This window comes from Cryptomeria japonica, chromosome 9 (genome assembly GCF_030272615.1).
Source record: "Cryptomeria japonica chromosome 9, Sugi_1.0, whole genome shotgun sequence".
Taxonomy (NCBI): Eukaryota; Viridiplantae; Streptophyta; class Pinopsida; order Cupressales; family Cupressaceae; genus Cryptomeria; species Cryptomeria japonica.
The window spans coordinates 727,515,319-727,538,180 of NC_081413.1; positions in this window are offsets into that span (position 1 = coordinate 727,515,319).

Here is a 22,862-nt window from a genome sequence, read left to right on the forward strand (position 1 = left end):
ATTTAAAGTCAACTTGCTCATCACCTACCACATTGATGGACACTTAACTGACCTCTGGATGCTTTCCACCTGGTATCCACATGTCATCCTTGTCAACGTCGACCTTTGTTTAGTCCATTTAGTCAGTTTAGATTCATTCATCAACCAAGACATACTACCGGTGCTTGCTCACTGATTCACTAACCCTGGTTGTACATGTCACCTTACCGGTTATCCTTCATGCTTTCTTTCCTTTGTTTTGTCAGTGGGTCAACCTGACTTGTCATCAAACACATTGATTCATCTACTAAGTCTATTTATCAGTGATATTACACGTGCCTTCATACCGATATTATCCTTGAGTAAAACATGTCATTAATGCACATCCTGATAAACATGCCTACCGGTGGATTACACTCTTCTATGTTGTCTTTTTCTTGCTTACCGGTGGTCATGTTTACTTACTGGTGAGCATCCATGCTGGTAACATCTACTTCTTGCATCTTGCATACACCTTGCATACTGGTAACCATCCATACCGGTGACATGCTATACTTATTGGTTGACACCAATGACAATACAATGCTAACAAATCTCTCATAAAATAGATAGAAACTTAGAAAAATTGGAGCTCTAATACAATGTAGGAGCTATTTTTTCAACCCCAAAAGCCCATGAATCATCTACAAGCAAAACACTTTCACGTTTGAAGAGAAAAAGTGATGATTGATGTTATGCAACCTTGAGAGAGATTGATCCAAAGAGGAATATGATATTGAGATTAACCTATAATGGAAGTTGGATGATTACAAAGAATGAATGACTTGCTTTAAAAAAAGTAAGAGAAACCTAATCTTAATTTAGGAAACTAAATTAGCTCAAAGTGTAGACACCTAAAAATATCTCATCGATCGCACACTAATCATGTACTAATTATTCATCTTATTATTTAGTTAATTTAACCTTGTTTCTTCTAAATGAACTCAATCATCACCTTCAACATTACTAATCATTCAATTTCTATCCTTTAATTAATTAATCATTTAACCCTCTTTCAAATATTAATTAAATATTATTTATTTAATTAATTGCAATTATTTCCTTAATTAAATAATCTTTATTATTTAATTAATTCTATTTTTAATGATTAAATAATTTCATTTAAATTAATTAATTCCTCCAAATCCCCAAATTCAAATTTCAACTCATTTCATCTAATTTCATTTTCATCAAATTCACATTTCACCAAATTCTAATTTCAATGAATTTCAGTAAATCTCATGTGCATTTCAGCATTCGAAAATTCAAATTCAAATCAAAGTGAAATTGAATTTCAATTCAATCTCCTACAACACATGTTGAAAATCATGACTGGTTCATCAAATCAGTTAACTAATTAGTTAACTTAGTTAACTCTCCAATCTCCCCTTTTCACTCCAAATCAGCTTTTCTGACTAATCCATCATACTCGGTCATCTGATCAATCAAATCAGTCTTCTAAATCATCTTTTCAATCATCTCCCTAATCTATTTCAGTTATCTAACCAATCAATCCAGTCAACTAACTAATCAATTGAGTCAACTGACCAATCTATCATGTTAACAAATCAATTAATCCACTTAACTGATCAATCAAATTCAGTTATCTATCAATCAACACTTCACTTCAATTTCTCCCCCCGTCTCACCTGAAAATCTATAAAAGAAAGTCTTATTTTCCAATTTCAATCTAGAATCGTAGAATCACAGTCTTCAAAATTATTGTGTCTAAGCTATGCAGGAATCTCAGTCCAACACCTGAGAGCCAATCAACCACACAACTCTGGCGAAGAGCAATGGAAGCTACAATGTAATCGAGGGAATTTTTCAATTATGTTAATTGTTTAATTCTTTCATTCATGCATCTTATTTCATTGATTTATGCTTGAATCTGCTTTAATATTAAAGGATTTTGTGATTGTCCTTATTTCCTATTTCAGCATTTATGATTTCAAGCATGAAACACAAAAAATCAAAGATTAACTCAACTAAGTAAAACTATTATTATCCTAATTAAATAAAAGGGAAAAACACCTAAGTTTAGCTTAAGTGAATAAAGTAATTAAAGGACCTCATTAAATCAAATAATTAGATAATGTCCTAATATTCCAACACTTTCTTAGTTAAATAAGTCAAATGGGTAGCAAGATGAAAAAAATATTAAAAAAAAATTTGTAATAACTACACAAACAAAGAACCCTCTCACCTAAGTGAGATTGGTTGGTGTTAGCCAATCCAATATTCTCTTAATCTTATGTTGGTCAATGTGCACTCCCTTAGAACTTATGATATGTCCCAAGTATAGAATCTCGGTCAAATCAAACTCACATTTGGACAACTTACCATAGAAATATTGCTACTCCAAAATGCCCAAAAAATTATCTAAATATTCTAAGTGTTTTTTTCATGTTTTATAGTAATTCAAAATGTCATCAAAGAACACCAAAACAAATTTCATTAGATGTTTACTAAAAAAATTAATCATGTAAGATTGGAATGTTGTTGGATAATTGATGAGATCTTATGGCATGACAAGAAATTCAAAATGCACATAATGACATTAGAAAATAGGCTTCTCCACATCTTCTTTCCTCATGCAAATCTGGTGATACCTCCATCTCAAAACAATTTTGGAGAAATATACCACACCATGTAACTCATCAATGGGTTCATCTATTCGAGGTATGGAGTATCTATTTTTTATTATCTTCTTGTTCAAATTTATATAGTCTATGCACATTCTCATTGTGTCATCTTTCTTCTTCACAAGTACCACACATGAGACAAATAGACTAGAGCTAGGCCTTATGAATCCCATATCAAGGAGTTCCTTGATAGTGTTCTCTATCTCCTTTTTATAACCCCTTGGTAAGGAATAGTTATAACATGTTTGGAACCCCGTTATAACTCAATAACATGCTCAAATTCCCTATCCAGAGGTAATTTTGGAGGCATGTAATTGAAAACTAAACTATGCTTATCAAGAATTTTCTAAATTTCAAAATGGAAATTACCTTGTTTCTTGGAAGAAATTTTTGGATGGACTATGACTTATGTTGCCCAAGCTACTTGTCCTTTTCAAAAAATCCTCTCCATCTTCTTTATGGTGACTACTCTAGGTGCTCCATTTAATAGGCTTCTTAACAATACTTCTTTCTCATTGAATTAAAACTTGAACTCCATAGTTTGATGATTCATATAATAGCCTCCAATAGAGTGCAACCATTGGACACCTAGAATGATATTTGTTTCTTTGATACCCACTACATAGAAGAAATCACATAACTTGTAATTATCCAAAGTCATCTTAAGCTATCTAATCACTCAAGTGAAAGGCATAGTGAATCCATTTGCAATAGTGACATTGAAGCCTTCAAATTCCTCTACTTTAAGTACTCTTCTCACAAAAAACCCATCATCTATAAAAATTTTTGTAGCCCCACTATCAAGTATAATGGTCATCCTTTGTCTAGCTAGCACTCCCTAAATATTGAAAGGATGATACCTCAGAGCTTCCGATAAGGCTACAAAAGTGTCTCCTATGCTGATTTATTTTTCTTTCTCTCCTTCTTCTTCTTGGGCATCATGAAATTCCTCATTACCACCTGAATCAAAATCCAAAACAACTTCCATAAAATGTATTTTTTCTTTATCCAAGCATCTATGTCCTAGAGCCCATGGTTCTCTATAAAAAATAAATTTATTCGTCAAAGGTCACTTCGTGTCTCATCATCCACCTTCTTGTTTGTTGTATTTGGCACATTCTTTGATGGTAGAGATGGAAATATATTCTTTTCTAAAAAATCCCCTTATGTTTCCAATAATTAGGGGGTTCTTGACTAGTCATTGATTGCTTAGGCATAGAAGTTTCAAGTTGTAAACTTCTTTTGATAGCTTCCTGCAAGGTTGAAGGTGAAAAATCCTTAAGCAAACCCATAACAGGTTCTTCAAGGCCCTCAAAGAAGAGATAAATAATTCTCTTTTTAGACATGTCAGGTACCATAACAACTTTATAAAAATATTCTACATATTCATTGACAAATAAAAATTATTCTTCAACTTTGACAACTCCTTAAAATACTCTTCTTCATCCCGAAGTTCAAATCTATCTATCAACCTTTGATTAAACTCATAAAAAATATTTACCTAATTATAACCTTGAGTAGTCATACCATGATACCGATAGTCATAAGTTATATCTTCAAGGTGTAGAGTTGCATCTTGAATAGTATCCTTCTCCTTCACAGGTTTGAGAGTGAAGAAAGTTTTTAACTTCAGTAGCCAAGCTCTCACTAAAATTTTATTTGTCCCATCAAAGGTAGGACTTGAAAGTTTACTCAACTTATTATTGATCTCTTTACCATTGTCATCTTGGTCATTCTTATAACCCTCCCTTGGTAGCAAGTTATTCACCATGCCTACATAATCTTCAAATAGATTCAAACTCCTGAATTATTATTGCTTACCTTTATTGCAACCGAAGCTCATGAAATTTATTCCATACGATTGGAAGGTGGGTCCTGAGTGGGTTCTTCATTTACAAGTAAGAAAATACTCTATGAATATTTTGAAGAGGATGGCTTTCGAGATTTAGACACCTCTGAAGAACTGTCCTTCTCATATATAAACACCAAACCTTGTAGTTTCTCTATAAGTAATCTCATCATTTCTTTGGTCTCCAACAGTATTTATGTAGTTTGTCTTTGACCATATTGGAGCTCTTGAAAAAATTCCTATGCATTTTCTTGGGATCATCCATTATCACTTTCTTTGGAGCTTCATTTCAGTTTCATTTGAGGAAGAACTATCCAAAATCCCTTTTATTCCTCTCATGTTGTAAACACCTTCTCTCCCTTTTACTCGGCTACATAGATTCTATTAAACTCTCAAGTTGTCAAGATCAAATCTCTAATACCACTATAGTATACCTAAGTAATTATTTAAATTATATCTATACATTATTAATCTTTCTCTATCGAAGCTTTAGTGACAACTAAAATACTCACACATTGCCAAGAAAATTGCTTGGATAGACACTCCTAGAATGCCACTATTTTATTATAAAAGGATGCATGAATGAAAAATAATATTGGGAGAATATATCAAATCATTTATTGTTCTATCGAAAATTAATTTTCAACAACAAATAACTTGCAATAGTTCATTCCAAATTGTTCACAAAATGGTGTCAACAAGCTCACCAAAACAATTTACAAACTACATAGAAACTTCACCAAACTTATGACCAAAGCTATAAAACATATAATATTTGATTTTAACATGAAACAAAAAAAATACCATATACTCTTGTTTATCTTATTTGAACTACAATTTTTTTTGGAAAAAACATTCTAATACTACTCACACAAAACCCACAAAACAAACCCTCGCAAATACTAAAATAAACTAACACATATAACTCCAATCTACTCATAGATAAACTTTGCATGTTCTTGCACTTGGAATAATCTTAGACTCCCATCCTTAGCCCTCCTATAAACCTTCAGACTCTTGTCCTTGTGCCTCATTCTCAATAGGTTCGATAGCTCTAAAGAACAACAAAATAATTAGTAATTTCAAGTGAATGAATGAGAAAATGGTACCAAAATGCTCTAAATAATAATCATATTTAAAACCCACGACCAAGGGGGAATATTATTTGTATTTAAAAAAAACTCCCATTAAATCATTTTCTCACTTCAATCAACATACCAATGGAATAATGGTGATCAACGACAAGGCTTGCCAATTTGAATCCTCATCAAACAATTTAGAATTCAACACATATGTGACATCTCACATGAGAAATAAATAGTCAATTCTCCAATCTCAAATGACTAAAATATTCAAACACACATTTGTATCATTCATAACAAATATAATCAAGCATAACATGTAGATTTCCAAGATTCAAACACTAGAATCAATGATAGATCTTATTTTTCAAACAAATCCACATAGGAGTAACCATAGAACAATACTAACCTTTCAAGCAACCATGCAAACCTATAACTATTTTCATCCGGGACACCCTAAATATATCCTTATCATAAATCTACATATCATAGATTTTAGTTAACATGTAAAACATGCAAAACCATCTTCATGAATTTGAAATTCACTTAAACATCTAGACATTCACATCAAACATGTCATTTAACAATTGCATAAGCACAAATAAAAAACCAAACAATTGAAAATAAGAGAAACTACAATCCAATAAGTTAACCAAGTTCTCTAGGAGCTTAAAACATATAAAACATATCAACTCCACAACTCGCAAAGAGTTCAGTGGCTTATCTTTCAGTGCTTTCATTTAATCATGGGCTAAAACCATGAACCCAACATAAGCACTCCAATTTGTAGTCCAAATAGTAGATGTTTCTCCATGTAACTAGAATGCCAATACCCATCCAACATGAACACCTTTTCACTACACATGACCGCAAGGTAATTAAAAAAAATCACCAAATAAGAGGACAAACAAATATTATCAAACAAAATATATAGGTTACTAAACCATAACCAATCCCATGATCTACAAGCATGAGCTTCCACTACTTATCATAAATCACATTGATAATATACATGGATTTCAAACTCACAAATTTTTTTTAAAAAATTAACTCACACAATATTCATTACAACCCCATAATCCTTTTAACAACCTTTAATTATTTCTAGCTGATTTCTACAAGCTTTCCAAGCTAAGAAATAAAAATAGACGAATACCCAAAACTAGTTAAACTTCCAACCCTGACACCGAATGTTGGGAATTATAAAGGTTCAATACCAAATTTTCTAAATATCAATATCTATCCAATAAACCAATAAAAGGTTGTGATACAATGCTTGGAGAAAGACAACATGAAAATCTAAAACTTATATGCAAATCTGAAAATTAAGTTGCCTTAATGAGAAAACCATGATTAGATTTGTCTTCTTAATGTTGCCAAAAATAATCTACATATCATGCTTAATAATCTTATTTTTATTTGAAATTGTAACAACAATAAATAATGAATAACATCACCACAAGATTGTTGGCATTAGATTTCCATTGATGTCAACAAGAGAACAGTTGCAGATAGGTGAAGTGCATAACACGCAGGTTATGCAGTCGTGCATAACACGTCATGTTATGCTACACAAACATTGCAAGCTACAAAAAAGATGAAATGAAATGGATTGCAAAAATATTTACTTCATGTGTAGAAAAGGTGAAAATGATGTGGCGTCATAGTTTTGTGTCGACCTCTCAATGTGCTTAATCCATCAGGTTTGATATATCTTGGTTGCAGATTGAAAAATGGTAAAAATCTATTGTTTGACAATTTTTTGGCATGACTATGTTTCAATCTTAGTGACATCCATGCATTTTGATGTAACTTGGTCTATCGTTGTGATCATTTTTGGGCTATGCAAACCCTATTGTGTTATACCGATAGAATCTTTGTTCGATGTAACAGTGTGGTTGTCCTGTCGACAAGGGTTTGATTTTGATGTGGCATGACTTATTGGCATGACCCTTTTTCCTTTTCGTTGTCCCTTGGATCTATACTAAAATATCCCCTTTCGTATTCAACGTGTCCCCACCACTTTGACCTTGTGCTCATTGGTTTCCAGCTGGTGACCGTGCATTGGTTCACTCATGTGTTGATGTGTTCTTGTGGGGCCTAGCCAAGTCTCTTATCCGCCTATCACGTCCGACTAAAAAAGTGGAAGTGTATTGCTTTTGTTCATAAGTTTGAGTTTCTCTTGATCCTCCAATCTCCGATATGGACCCACCCAAGCATCTAATGTCTTATGTCGTGTGATCGTGTCCGACTAAAAAAATTGAAGTCATTTTGTTCTCAGTTCTAACTTCTAGCTGATCTCTAATTTTTCATAGTCGGGCCCACATTGTTCGGTTGTCTACAGATGTCCAGTTGGCAACTATGTGTTGGATCTACCTGATGGTGACGTGATCATGTGGGACCCCGCAATGGTGGACTAGAAAAAGCTCTTTTTCAACATGACTTGCCCTTTCTGCAAGAGCCTTTCTCCTTCTAGCTACCCCTTTGGATTACACCAAAATACCTTCTTTCGATGTGATGAGCTCGTCGTCTGGGCAACAAGACTCCGGCCAGGCCTATTTCATTTGAGTGTGTGCGGGTTTACATGCGGCCGCTGCTTGACGAGTCACCTTTTTGGTCATTTTTTATGAACTTTATATTAAGTTAGATTTCATTTTATGACTCAGACATTACGGTTGTGATAGATATGAGCCTTTTTATGCTTAACCTATGAAATTTATTATATGTTGAACAACCTTATAAATGACATACAAAAGTTATATTAATGATAAGGGAATGCTTGATTGAATGTTGATTAAAGGTAGTATTATGCAAATATATGTTGTGTGTGTTAACCTTTATGTATGTAGTTGGAGGAGGGACTAAGTCAACAAAGGAAATTTGTTGCTATTTCAAAGAATTGCAGTAATAATCAAATAGGATTGTTGAACCAATCAATCTAGTAGCAGATGACTATGACAGAACTCCTAGTTGTGGTTGATGCAGTTATTTGTTCCGAACATGTGTTGGATTGTTGAGGAAATCTAGAAGGAACCTTGGCCTATATTTGTGCATGAGACTGAGTCCTAGAATGATTCATGTTTCTATTCTTTTATTTCATAATAATGTGTCTTAATTACTAGGACATTATTACGAACCAACATTTTTTGTGTCGTTGTTGGGGATGGTGTCAAACTAAGAACTTGTTAGGAATATAGGATTAAGAATTTCTAGGCTTATAGTTAGATAGTTCAATCACTTTTTGGAATCATTTGGGAATAAGTATACACATATATGACTCATCAATTTGTGTGGGAATATTGGTAATTGAGATAAAATTGCATGCATATGGAACGAAGGAGGGATGCTCAAGGAAGATTCCTTCCTTCTCAGTCTAATCTTGAAGGTGAACTGGTTGTATCAAGGCTTAATCTGTTGGTATATGCTGAAATTTTTTGTGTTGTCATTGATGTCAACACTGTGCTCTGGTTGGATATGGTTCTGTCACGGTTGGTTATTGCTATCCCTGTTGGTTCTTATTCTGGTTGGACTTGGTTATGAGTGATTCTGATTTGGTATGATCAGATTGGTTGTTTCGGTTTTGGATGGTTATTCGGGATGGTTATATGCTTGTACATTCAGTTGGTTCATGATTTAGTGCTCTAGAAGCTATCGCTTATGTTCTAGATTACCGGTTGATATTTCTTAGTACCGGTTGGCTTTACCAATTGGTGGTATTCGATGATTTGGTTAAGTAATTTTGGTCTAGCTTATAGAAATGATTCCTAATGTGTTGAAGGTGTTATTGATCATGTCCTAATTGTTTGGTGGCTTTGCATTGGATGTCATGATGATTTGGTGGTCCTATTTGGATCTTGTTGATTATTCTATGTTATTTGCACTAAGGGTTTCTACTAGTTGGTGAAACGTATTGATATAGGTCTTAGTGGAATTTCTAGCAGATTTAATTGTTTGGGAATTTGAATTAGGTCCATACTATGTAATGTAAATCATAATATTGGTCTGGTGGTATCATGTGATGAAATTTTTGTAATTATGGTTTATGGGTTTAGGGTTTAGCCAACCTTGTTATCAAGGTTGATGATCTATATTTATAGGTGACTTATTCATGTAATTTGAAGCGGATGGTATGGTATGGTTATGTCTGCATTATCAGAGAGAGGTAATTGTGCGGATAGAGATATATCATTCAGCGAAGGGTTGCGAAGGTTTTGGTGTTGCAAGGCAGACATCTATGCTTAATCGGAACTATTCAAGCATTATGAGATGCTATTTTCACAATTCATTTTCTTCGGATTGTAGTCCAATGTTTATGTAAGTCAGTGAGACTTCCCTTTTGTGATGAGCAGTGAGCTCTAGGTGGCTGGCCTGATTGCAAGTGCAATCCCCATTGTAATTATTTCACATACTTCTGTAGAAGTATTATTTGACTGTGGGTAGGGTTTCCCACCATGGTTTTTTTTTTTATTGGGTTCTCCACGTCAAAATATTGGTGTTGTGTGTTATGTGCTTTCATGCTTTATCTTTCACTGTGTTGTTTATATTGTGCTCTAGTAAATGGTTTATAATTTGTATTAATTGTTTAATTTGTGGAAAACTGATTCAACCCCCCCTCTCAGTTTTCCTTCGGTATCAAAGTGAGGTCCTCTCTACAGAAGCTTAACCGCTTGAGGAGATCTCATGGCATCAACTTCAAAATTTAATCCCTACCAGAAGGAGAGTCCCAGATTTGATGGTACAAATTACAAAATATGGAAGGAGCGAATGAAGATTCATCTGAGATGTCTTGGAGCTGAAGTTTGGGAGATAACAAAGAAAGGGTATACACCTCATGATCCTAATTTTGGACCTCCAGCACCTCCTGATGAACAGAAGAATGATGATAATGATGTCAGTGTGAAAGAAGCTTTGTTAAGTGCCCTATCAGATTAGAAGTTGTTGAATGTTATAGAGCTATAAAATGCAAAGTAGATCTGGTTGAAGCTTGAAACTCTTTATGAAGGCGGCCAAGTAGTAAAGATTGCAAAAAACTTGAAGGTTACCGAGTGAGATATGAAACTTTGAAGATGGAAGAAGATGAGAAGATAAGTTCTTTCATGGATAGCATGAATGAGATTGTCATGGGAATCAAATGATGCGGTGGAAATGTTAATGAGGATAAGGTTGTGTCAAAGATTGTGAGAGTTCTACCTCCAGCTTACAAAATGAAGGCTACTGCAATAAATGAACTCTGGACAATGTCAAATACCCCTGTTACCAAAGATACATTACTTGGGAAGTTGACTTCTTTTGAACTTGAAGAACTTGGAGATCAGAGTGCTACTAAAACTGAGACTGCATTTAGAGCATCGACCTCTAGTAAGCAGAATATAAACTAGAAGGAGTTATATGCTAAAGATTTGGAAGACATTGAGAGAGAAGACATAGAACTTGAAGAGTTGGAAGCCCTAATTGCCAGAAGAATCTCTAAAGGACTGGTCGAAAGTAAGTATGAAGGAAAACTTCCTTTTAAATGTTTTTTCATGCAATAAGATTGGTCATTTTGCTTCTAGATGTCTTGAAAGAGCTACTAGGAATCAAGAAATTTTTTATGAGGAATTATAAACCTAATCCATAATATTAGAGCAGACCTAGATTTAGAAGGAATAAGGATAAATCATGTTACCATGTTGGTGATGATGATGATGATGATGATGATGATGATGATGATGATGATGATGATGATGATGATGATGATGATGATGATGATGATGATGAACCTGTGAGTGGATCTGGTAATGGAAGCTCCGGTAAAGATTGGGTCTTTATTCCTATTAAGGATGATTCTCTGAAACCTGTTATTGATGCAAATCATACTGAGGATAAGGCTCTAGATGCTAAAATTGAAGAGAAGGATGAATGGGTTATAGACAGTGGTTGCTCACATCACATGAATGGCGACAAGAGTAAATTCCTGACTCTGCTATAATTTGATGGTGGACTAGTCAGATTTGGAGACAACAAGCCATGTAGGATCAAAGGAAAAGGAACAATAACCTTGGAAGGTAAGCCTAATAATGACAATGTTTATTATGTTGAAGGTTTGAAGCCTAATCTTTTGAGTGTAGTTCAGATGGTGGATAGAGGATTTCATTTACAATTCAAAGATGGAAAGTGCAAGATTATCAATAGATCTGGATTAGAAATTGCATCCAGAACTCAAACCAAAGGAAATATCTTTCATTTGAACTCTGATGAGAAGGCTTGTTTGATTTCTCAGATTAATGAATGTTGGCTATGGCATAAGAGGATGTGTTATGTAAATTTTAATTGCATAGTGAAGATCAGCTCAACACAGGATGTCAGAGATTTGCCCAAGATTATCAAGCCTCATAATCCGGTATGTAGAGAATGTCAAATGGGTAAGCAAGTTAGAACTTCTTTCAGAAGCATGCATGATAGATCTAATGAAATTATTGATCTTATTGATACTGATCAATGTGGACCGGCAAAGACTAAAAGTTTTCAAGGTCATAGATAATTTATGTTGCTTATTGATGATTATTCTAGAATGATGTGGGTTGCATTTTTGAAAGAAAAATTAAAAGCTCTTGAGAAATTCAAAAAAATTAAAGCTATGGTTGAGACAAAAATAGGATTGAAGATAAAATGTTTAAGATCAGATCAAGGCGATGAATTTGCATCCGATGAGTTCAACAATTTTTGTGAGAAGCATGGAATCAAAAGATAATTTTATGCACCTAGAACTCCACAGCAAAATGGAATAGTGGAAAGGAAGAACAAAACTATCTTAGATGATGCAAGGTCAATGATGATGGAAGCCAAATTGCCTAATATTTATTGGAGAGAAGCTGTCAATATTGCGGTATACACTTTCAACAGAGTACACATAAAAGGTGATATCGATAAGACTCCTTATGAATTATGATTCGGTCATACTCCTACTGTCAGATATTTCAAAAAATTTGGAAGTAAATGCTATATTAGAAGAGATGATGCATTAGGGAAATTTGATCCTAGATGTAATGAAGGAATATTTTTGGGTTATTCTACTAAGATTAAAGCATATACATGTTATAACAAAAGACTAAATAGGATAATAGAAAGCATAAATGTCAAAGTGGATGAGCAAGGTAATAAACAGATCAGATCATATGACTATGGACTAGAAGATGGGATTGTCATATTAGAACCAGTTGCACAAGAATCAGTTCAGAGCATTGATCTAGTTGCTCTGGTAACATCAAAAAATTCCACAGTGACTGTTGATGAGCAAAAAGAGTCAGAAAGTCAAGATAATCCTAAGACTCCTAGGTATGTAAAGTTGAATCATTCTGAAGATCAAATCATTGGAGATAAGAGGAAAGGTGTGATGACAAGAATAAGGTTAGCTTCTGAAGAGGTATGTTTAATTTCTCAAATTGAACCAAAATCTTTTATTGAAGCAAGTAAAGATGAGAATTGGATGAGAGCTATGGAAGAAGAATTGAATCAGATATAAAATAATAAAACATGGGAATTGGTTCCTAGGCCTAAAGATAAAAATGTTATTAGAACCAAATGGGTTTTCGAGAATGAATTAAATGAGGAAGGTCAGGTTGTAAGAAACAAGGCTAGATTGGTTTGCAAAGGATATTCACAAGAAGAAGGAGTTGATTATGATGAAACTTATGCTCTGATTGCTAAGATTGAAGTGGTAAGACTATTTCTTGCCTATGTTGCACACAAGAACTACAAGGTATATCAGATGGATGTTAAATGTACATTTCTAAATGGAAATCTTGAGGAAGTCTATATTGAGCAACCTGATGGATTGTCATTATTAGAGGACAAGGACATGGTTTGCAGATTGAAGAAAGCTTTATATGGACTGAAACAAGCCCCTAGAGCATGGTATGCTAGATTAGATAAATATCTTTCAAAGCTCAGTTTTAGCAAAGCTAATGCTGATAGTAACTTATATTATAAGATTGAACATGATGACATACTAATCATTGAAGTCTTTGTTGATGATATCATTTTTGGAGGAGAAGAAATTTTATACATGAAATTTGTTGATGACATGAAGAATGAATTTGAAATGTCTATGATTGGAGAGATGAAATTTTTCTTAGGTTTGCAGATTACTCAGACTGATAATGGTATTTTCATTTGTCAAACTAAGTATGTGAAGGAATTGCTTAAGAAATTTGGTCTTGAAAATTCAAAACTTATTGGTACTCCTATGATAACCAGTTGCAGATTGTCTAAGGAAGATGAATCTCCTAGAGTGAAACCATCTAGATACAAATCAATGATTGGTGCATTATTGTACTTAACTTAGACTAGACTGGATATAATGAATTTTGTCTGCATTGCTTCTAGATTTCAGTCAGATTTGAGAGGAAGTCATGATATTGTTGTTAAAAGAATATTTAGATATTTGGCAGGATCAATAGAGTATGGGTTATGGTATCCAAAGGATGATGATTTTAGATTATGTGCCTATACAGACTCAGATTGGGCAGGAGGTGTTGAAGACCGGAAGAGCACTACAAGTGGTGCATTCTTTCTTAGGAAAAATTTGGTTTCATGGCTTAGCAAGAAACAATCATGCACTTCATTATCTACTACTGAAGCTGAATATGTAGCTGTTGCAATTAATTGTACTCAAATCTTATGGATGAAGCAAATGTTGAAGGATATAAGGGTAAGTTATGATGAGCCTATTGTTATTCACTGTGATAATAGTGTTGTTATTGATATGTCAAAGAATCTATTATTTCATTCCAAATCAAAACATATTTCTATAAGGTATAATTTATTGAAAGAAAAGGTTGAAGCAAAGGAAGTCAGGTTGGTATATGTGCCTACTAAGGAACAAATTGCATATATTCTAACAAAACCATTGCCTAAAGATACTTTTGAATATCTCAAAGATCAGTTGGGGGTCACCATCCCTCTGGAATAGACTTAGAGATGCAAGGATGCATCAATCCGGTGATATTATCATAAACATCTTTTGATTCAGGTTAACTGGATGATGTTGTTGCTTAGGGGGAGTAGTCAGTTGTTTGGTGATGCAGCCATAACCGATAAAACCCTCAAAGAGGATCTACTGGCTTATGCAGCAAGAGTAACACAATGAAAGCAGCAAGAAAACATAACTAGATAATATATTGCTTTAGATCTTATGGTAACCATCCGGTTATCATCTTATAATCATTAAAGAACATTCGGTAGTTAACTGGTTACATGCAGGCTATTAGCCAGATACAATCCAATCTGAGACTGTAGGAATCAATCAGGTCACAAAATGCAAATCTCAATCCTTATTCTCAATTCTACTTTCTATGCCCCTACAAATGATTACATAATATCATATTTATACCCATTGGAACATATCTGGGTCAGCCTCATAAGATTACATTTACCAATGTAGGAAAATGAAACGTGTAACTAGGTTAGTCCTAAGAATTAAAGAAATATTTCTGAAAAATAACAACCACAAAGTGCGATTTAGCAGGAAGGTCGGCCACACGCCAAAGAACATCGAACAAGACTCAAGATTGATCCACATGCCAAGAATCATGTCGGTAATGAAGGAAAACCAACCGGTAAGCACAAGAACTGTCTCAAAACCCAGAAACAGTCAATCGAAAGCGATAATTGACCAGAAAAGAACCCAAATGAACTGGAAATCTGGAATCAAGCATATGAACTAGCCTATAAACCAAAAATAAGATCTGCCATGAAAAGAAAGAAACTACCAGTACCAACTGGTAAGAACACAAAAAACTACATAAAGAACTAGACAAGAACAAAACTGAAAGGAAATATTTTTGGTTGATGCAAGATTGCTCATTGACCGAGGATGATCCTGCATCATTTGGTTTGGCATCAACCCTTTGTCATTGATGTCAAAGGGGGAGATAATGTTCATGTGAAAAACATAAATCTTAGGGGGAGAGATATTTTGTTGGTTCTTAATTGTTTGGGGAGATTGTTGGCATTCCTTGGCACTTGGATGTTTTTCACATTTAGTGTTGTCATCAAAGCCAAAGGGGGAGATTGTTGGCATATGCTGAAATTGTTTATGTATTGTCATTGATGTCAACATTGTGCTCCGGTTGGATATGATTATGTCCCAGTTGGTTACTACTATCCCGATTGGTTCCTATTCCGGATGGACTTGGTTATCAGTGATTATGATCCGGTATGATCAGATTGGTTGTTTTGGTTTTGGATGGTATTCAAGATGGTTATATGCTTGTCACATTCAGTTGGTTCATGATTTAGTGCTCTGAAACCTACGCTTATGTTCTGGATTACCGGTTGATATTTATTTGTATTGATTGGTGATATTCGATGATTTGGTTAAGTGATTTTGGTTCGGCTTATAGAAATGGTTCCTAATATGCTAAAGGTGTTCTTGATTGTGTCCTAATTGTTTGGTGGCTTCGCATTGGCCGGCATGATGATTTGATGGTCCTATTTAGATCCAGTTAATTATTATGTGTTATTTGCACTAAGGGTTTCTACCGGTTGGTGAAATGTGTTGATATAGGTCTTAGCGGAATTTCCAGTGGATTTAATTGTTTGGGAATTTGAATTAGGTCCATGCTATGTAATGTAAATCATAATATTGGTCTAGTCGTATCGTGTGATAAAATTTTTGTAATTATGGTTTATGGATTTAGGGTTTAGTCGACCTTGTTATCAAGGTTGACGATTTGTATTTATAGGTGACTTATTTATGTAATTTGCAGTGGGTGGTATGGTATGGTTATGTTTGAATTAATAGAGAGAGGTAATTATGTGCATAGAGATATATCATTCAATGAAGGGTTGTGAAGGTTTTGGTATTGTAGGGCAGACATCTCTGCTTAACCGAACTATATCAAGCATTATGAGATGTTATTTTCACAGTTTATTTTCTCTGCATTGTAGTCCGATGTTTATGTAAGTCAGTGAGACTTCCCTTTTGTGATGAGCAGTGAGCTCTAGGCGGTTGGCTTGATTGCAAGTGCAATCTGTATCTAAGGGTAAAATAAGTGTAAATTGCATAATCAAATATCAAAGAGTGAATCACAACTCTAATCTAATTAATATTACTCCTAAATTACAATGGAATGATGCAAAATCAATTGAAATGAAAGAAAGATCTATTTAAAACTCTCTCAATTGACATAGCAAGGCTTCCATTTCTCTTCTCCATTATTGTTGATGTAGGTGGCTCTCAAGTATTGCATTGATTTCCTGCATAAGATGGACAATAGCTTTGAAGGCTGTGATTCTAGCTTGAATTGAGAAAATAGATTGAATTTATAGATTTTCAATACAAAGGGGGTGAGAAATAGAACTCAAGTGTTGATTGACAAATAACTAATTTAGATTGATCAATTAACAGAGTTGATTGATTTGTTAACTCAATAGATTAGAAAGTGAACTAAATAGATTAGCTAGTGAACTCAATTGATTGATCAGTAGACTGAATTGACTAGCTAGTTGACTGGATTGATTAGGGAGATGATGGATTAGATGGATTAGTCAGAAAAAGGGGATTGAGAGTTAAAAATGATGATTGATGAGTTAACTCAGTTAACTAACTAGACAACTGATTTGATCAATCAATTCTGATTTTAGCGTGTTGTAGAATTTGGAAATTGAATTTGATTCTCATTTTCAATTTGGATTTGAATTTGGACTTTTGAATGCTAAAATGCACATGAAATTGATTGAAATTCAGATTTGGTGAAATGTGAATTTGGAGGAAATGAAATTAATTGGAATTAGAATTTGGGAGAAATGAAATGAAATTAGATGGAATTAATTGGAATTAAAATTTGGGGAATTGGATGAATTGAATTAATTAATTAATTAATTAAATAATTTAAATGAAATTATTTAATCATAGGAATTGAATTAATTAAATAATAAAGATTATTTAACTAAGGAAAATATCACAATTAATTAAATAATTAATATTTAATCAATATTTAGAAAAGGATTAACTGATTAAATAATTAGAGAATAGAAATTGAATAATCAGCGATGTTGGATGTGATGATCAGAAGAAATAGTTAATTTAATCGAATAATTGGTGTAGAATCAATGAGACATTTTTAGGTGTCTACATTTGCCCCTCTTTGAGACAATTTCGAAACGCCATTGTTTCAAAGAAAACAAAAAATTCCTGCCCCATTATGGCCCGATGATACTTAGGGTATAATGCCCCCTCAAGAGATTGTTTGTGCATTGAAGGCATGAATGATATCTCGAAAGAAGAAGGATGTTAGATGAGAGATGGAAGAATGGTTAAATTGGTGACACGGATGAGTTTGATTAGAGGAAAGAAATGGTTAGAATGATTTGTAGATTGATTGAATGATATGATTGATGGGATTGATAGGATAAAGATAAAGTTTGGTTTCAGGAAGGACACATCCTATATAAGACAAAAATGATCAAAACGTCTGGTTTCAGGAAGGATACATCCTATATAAGACAAATGATAGATCAAAATTAGATGAATAATAAAATATGATGAAGGTGAGGAATATGTGATTGATAGATAGAAATGTTGAAATGATAGAATTATAGATGAAAATATTGAAATTAAGTGATGAGAGATGTTATTAAACAAAATGAATAATTGGAAAGAATTGAAAAGGTTGATTCAAGAAGAAAATTGCTTGATGAGAGAATTATCTGAAGAGACAATCAACATGATGAGATCAGAAATAATTGGTATGAATTGAAATGATATGATGATGATTTGATTGATGGTGAATAGTCTTCTTGTCTTTATTCATAGTGTAACATTTTCATCACTGGGCCTTATTATGTAACAATGAAGCTTTGTACACCAGGGTATAAGGAACCAAGATGCATAGATAACTCATTGCAAAGTAACAAACACATAACAGACAAGGAATGAAACCTCCATTCTGGGAATTACACTAGGGGTCGAGGTATGTGTGGCATCCATAAGTTGAATGCTCCTATCACAAACACCCACTAGAGCAATTACCCCAGAACTTCATTGGTTCAAACCACAAACAACAAACAAAGAAAAAGGATCATGCTCATCATGACTCCTCTAGTCACTTTTTGGACATCCATGAGTAGCTAAAAGTAATGATCTTCGCCAATTTGATAAAAAGAGTCAACCAAAATAGACAAAACTTGGCAGTTGGACTAACTATGTCTTTGCTTTGATATGCTTGATGTGATTTTGATAATGTCTGGTTTCAAAAGTTTTGGACCCCGTTTAAGACTGACATGTCTGATTTTGAGTGTATCGATTATGTTTAAGATAAGATGTTGATCACGTTGATAGTTCAATAGGGATTCGATAGATTAGACAGTTGGTCAACTTGATTGCAGATGTTTTGACAAGATAGTTGTATCCTTTGTTTAACTTCGGGTGAAGTGTTTGTTGGACATCTGTTAGGGTGTTGGATTCTTGTGAGACAATTTATTGCATTTTTTAAGTGATATTTAAATTTTTTGGGATTTTGCGAATTGATATTTGAATTTTTTGGATTGATTTTTTTTTCAGGACTTTAATCTAAATGTTTAGGATTTTTTCAGGACTTTTTATGATTTTTATGAGCTTTCCAGTTATGCCCCTAGGTATGCAACCCTATATGATGATATGCATCATGTATGTGGAGACAATGAATTTTGACATGAGGTATACTAATGTAGTATGCAAGATGAAGATGCAGTTCCTATTCGAACAAGGATGATTGTATGTTTCCTTCATTTTGACATGTACTGATTGAATTGAAGGTGTGAAACATTTTAGAGATAGGAGTTCAATCCATTCTCAAAAAATCTTAGACCATCCAACCTAACACACTATGTAACCAAGATTTATGAATGGAGGCACATAAAACTTCTCCATCAATTCTTAAAACTTTGATCTTCTTTTGCCCATGTGTGTGCATTTGGATTCATTCTGACTCTATAACCATCAAAAACCCTTGGAATCCTATGTGGCTAGCTACGTGAGTTATTCTGACTTCAAAATCATCCTGGATAGAGCCTCATTGCTAGCAATCTTTTAGGGCTCTGACAAGGTTATGCAATGTAATCTCTTAAATATTGCTCTATTGCCAACAGGCGTCCATAGCCTTGATGGAGTTACTTGCATGTTCCCATAGTCAAGCTTTATTGCACATTTTTGCATGATATTTTGATATTGATTTTGGCATAGCATTCTTTTTTGTTTTTTCTTGCCTTGACTTGTAAGTAATCAAACCTACGTAGGTATGACAATTATAGAGGCGCAGAAGTAGAATTTGGATTTTTCACTAGCCACATGACCAACTAGGTGTCTATAATGACTTAGAGCTATTGATTAATGTGTGAGATATAGAAATTGATAGATTTTGGTAATAAGACTTGATAGTAAAAATTCTACCCAACCAAGGATAAATCTTAATCACAAGGTGACGTTGAAGATGAATGACTAAAGGCCTCCTAAAGACTTCATGAACAAGTATCTAGGAAATGAGACAACCTTCGTTCCTTTCAGTGCAGATAGGTAAATGACTCAGACAATTATCATGTTTTTATTGATGCAACTATAGGAGAAAGCAATAAGATATGCAGCTATATGTTGTGCAATGGTGATATGCAAGCAATTATGATGTACTCTAAAATGAAGATATGCAATGCAGTAAAGAAATATGCAAATGTAGTACTGAAAATTGAAATGAACACACTCTTAGATGTAATATCTTTTTAGGTGCATGTTGTTATTGAGTTGGTATGAACTTTGTGTAGATAATTCATTGGTCTTTGTTTAAAGAGTTGGATGAACCTATTTCTACTATAGCCTCCTTATTTTCATGTACAGTTTCTACTATAGCCTCCTTATTTTCAAACCAATCCAATTGTGGTAGACCTACTTGCCCTCAGTCTTTCAAGTGTGGGTGTATGAGGAAAATAGATTTTGGTTTCGAAGTTGTGACATGAGAGGGTGCTATGCCTATTTCTATTGATACACTTGAAGAGGATGATGAAGCCAACCAGGTGTTGATCTCATTAGCTGGTGTTATGTTTGTGTTTGAAGAGGATGATGGAATAATTTGGTTGTTGATTTCAATAGTTGGTGCTATGTTTGTTTTTGTCACCACATTGGCATTTGATGATGGTGCACATACAATTATTGACAAGTTGTCCTGTGTAGTATGATCTGGATTGGTGATTTCATTGATAAGGGGTTCATGAACATCTTATGTATTAGAATCATGAGGGAGACTAGGAGAAATGATAATGGGATCTTGTTTAGGAGGTGGATGTTGGATGGTACTTGAAAGGACACTTTGTTCTTGAGTCAAAAGGGTATCATTATGAGTGGAATAGAAGAGAATGAGGGGATCATCATAAGATTCTTGGTCGGTGGGATCTTGATCAAAAAGTGGGTAGGATGAAAAGGTTTGTTCTTGATCTTGATTTGTTTTAGGACTCATTTCTTTTGATTTTGGATCATCCTCTTGACACGTGGAAGGAGTTTGAATAAGACTCTCTAAAGTGGGTTTTCTTGGAAATGGAATAGATGGAGGCATTGGATCTTGAATTTCTAAAGCATGGATAGGACTAGCATCATGACTTGGAATAGATTGGATTTGTGTTATTGGATAGAAATGGTATGGATTGGTCTTGTTTGACTTCAGTGGATGATGAAATGGAGGATAGACATGATTGATTTGGACTTTGGTTGAAAGGGATTTGGTTTAGGTTCAAAGAGTTTTGGTTTTGGTTGAAAGGGTTTTGATTTGGGTTGAAAGAGGTTCGATTTTGGTTGAAAATGGTTTGGTTTGGGTTGAAAGAGTTTTGGTTTTGGTTGAAAGGAGTTTGAATGTTGGGTTGATGTGATTGGTATGTTTGATATGTTGGGTTGAAAGAAGGTTGACATGACTCTAATGTTGGTTGAACTGAGGTAGGAATGATTTTATTGAAGAATGAAGGTTGGCATGTTTGAATGATCTCACAAGAAAAAGAATGTTGGCCTAATAATTATTCCCTCATGGTTATCACTTCTCTCATCATATTTTCTAACCAGCCCCTATGGTTGCTAGGACTAGTCATGTCTCTCATTTGTTGTTGCAAAGTATTGATTTGTTGAGCTAAGGTTTCTATGGATGGTGATGGATAGGAATGGAAGGGATGAGTTCTTCACCTTCCCTATGAAATTCATAACGCTAGTCTATGATGTTTGCTTGATTGGTTTGGACCTAGGGTCACAACATGTAAGATGTTTTCTCTATTTCTTGAATGTTGTAATGTTTGATTGATTTGTTGATCTTGACACTTGATCTTGTTGTAAGTGTTTGATCTTGTTGATATTGATGTTGCAAAGACACAGTAGCAAGCAAAGAAAACAATCTAAACTAAACAAAGAGAGCACTTGTTTAATGGACTTTTTCAAATCCTCATGAATGTTGAGATCTTTTTCAAGACCCCATCTTGTTTTCGATAGTATTTTGGCAATTCAATAGCACATCAAGTGGACTCTCCTAATGGTAAAAAGGTCACAAGTATTACCACAACCCACATCTTGATACTCTGTCAGCTCAAACAGCCCTGTCACACCCTAGGGTGCACCCGTTTTTTTGCCTTTTTCCAGAAATTAGACCAAAGAAGATTGCTCCTCAATTGGCCCATTATCCTGGGAGATATATGGTGAGTGTCTTGGGGGAAAATTCTTACCAACCCTTGCACTGTGATAATTCAAGTGTCTGGTTACTGACTCGATTTGGCTTCTAATTTCTAAGGTGTTTAGAAAGGGTTTCGTTTGAGTGGTCACAATCAGCAGTGTTTTACACTCTGTTGAGGGAGGTCTCCTGGTTTGTAGAGGTTACGCTCTATAGATTTTAACGTACCGTATAGGCACTGAGGGAGGCATAACATCGTTATGATAGCATGTAACACTCATCGCATATAATTTTCATCACATACGCATTTATTTATAGTGGCTTGGATTACTTGGCTTTAGTAGTTGCTACTTAGGTCATTCCCTCTCACTTGGCCTTATGGGCTACTTGGGAGGCAAACCTTCTAAAGGTGTTATCCTAATGCAGAAAATGAAATAAAACATGAAAAAGATGGATCTGGCTTTTTGATCACCCCAAAAAGGGGAGAGCATATACCTATCACCTTGAAGACATGAAGAACAATGACTCTTTTTAAACCTTCATTGCAATATTTTCTAAACTATTGGAGATGTTGCTCCAAAAAGGCATGGGGTTCAGTTTTATCCTTCATAGCAATGTG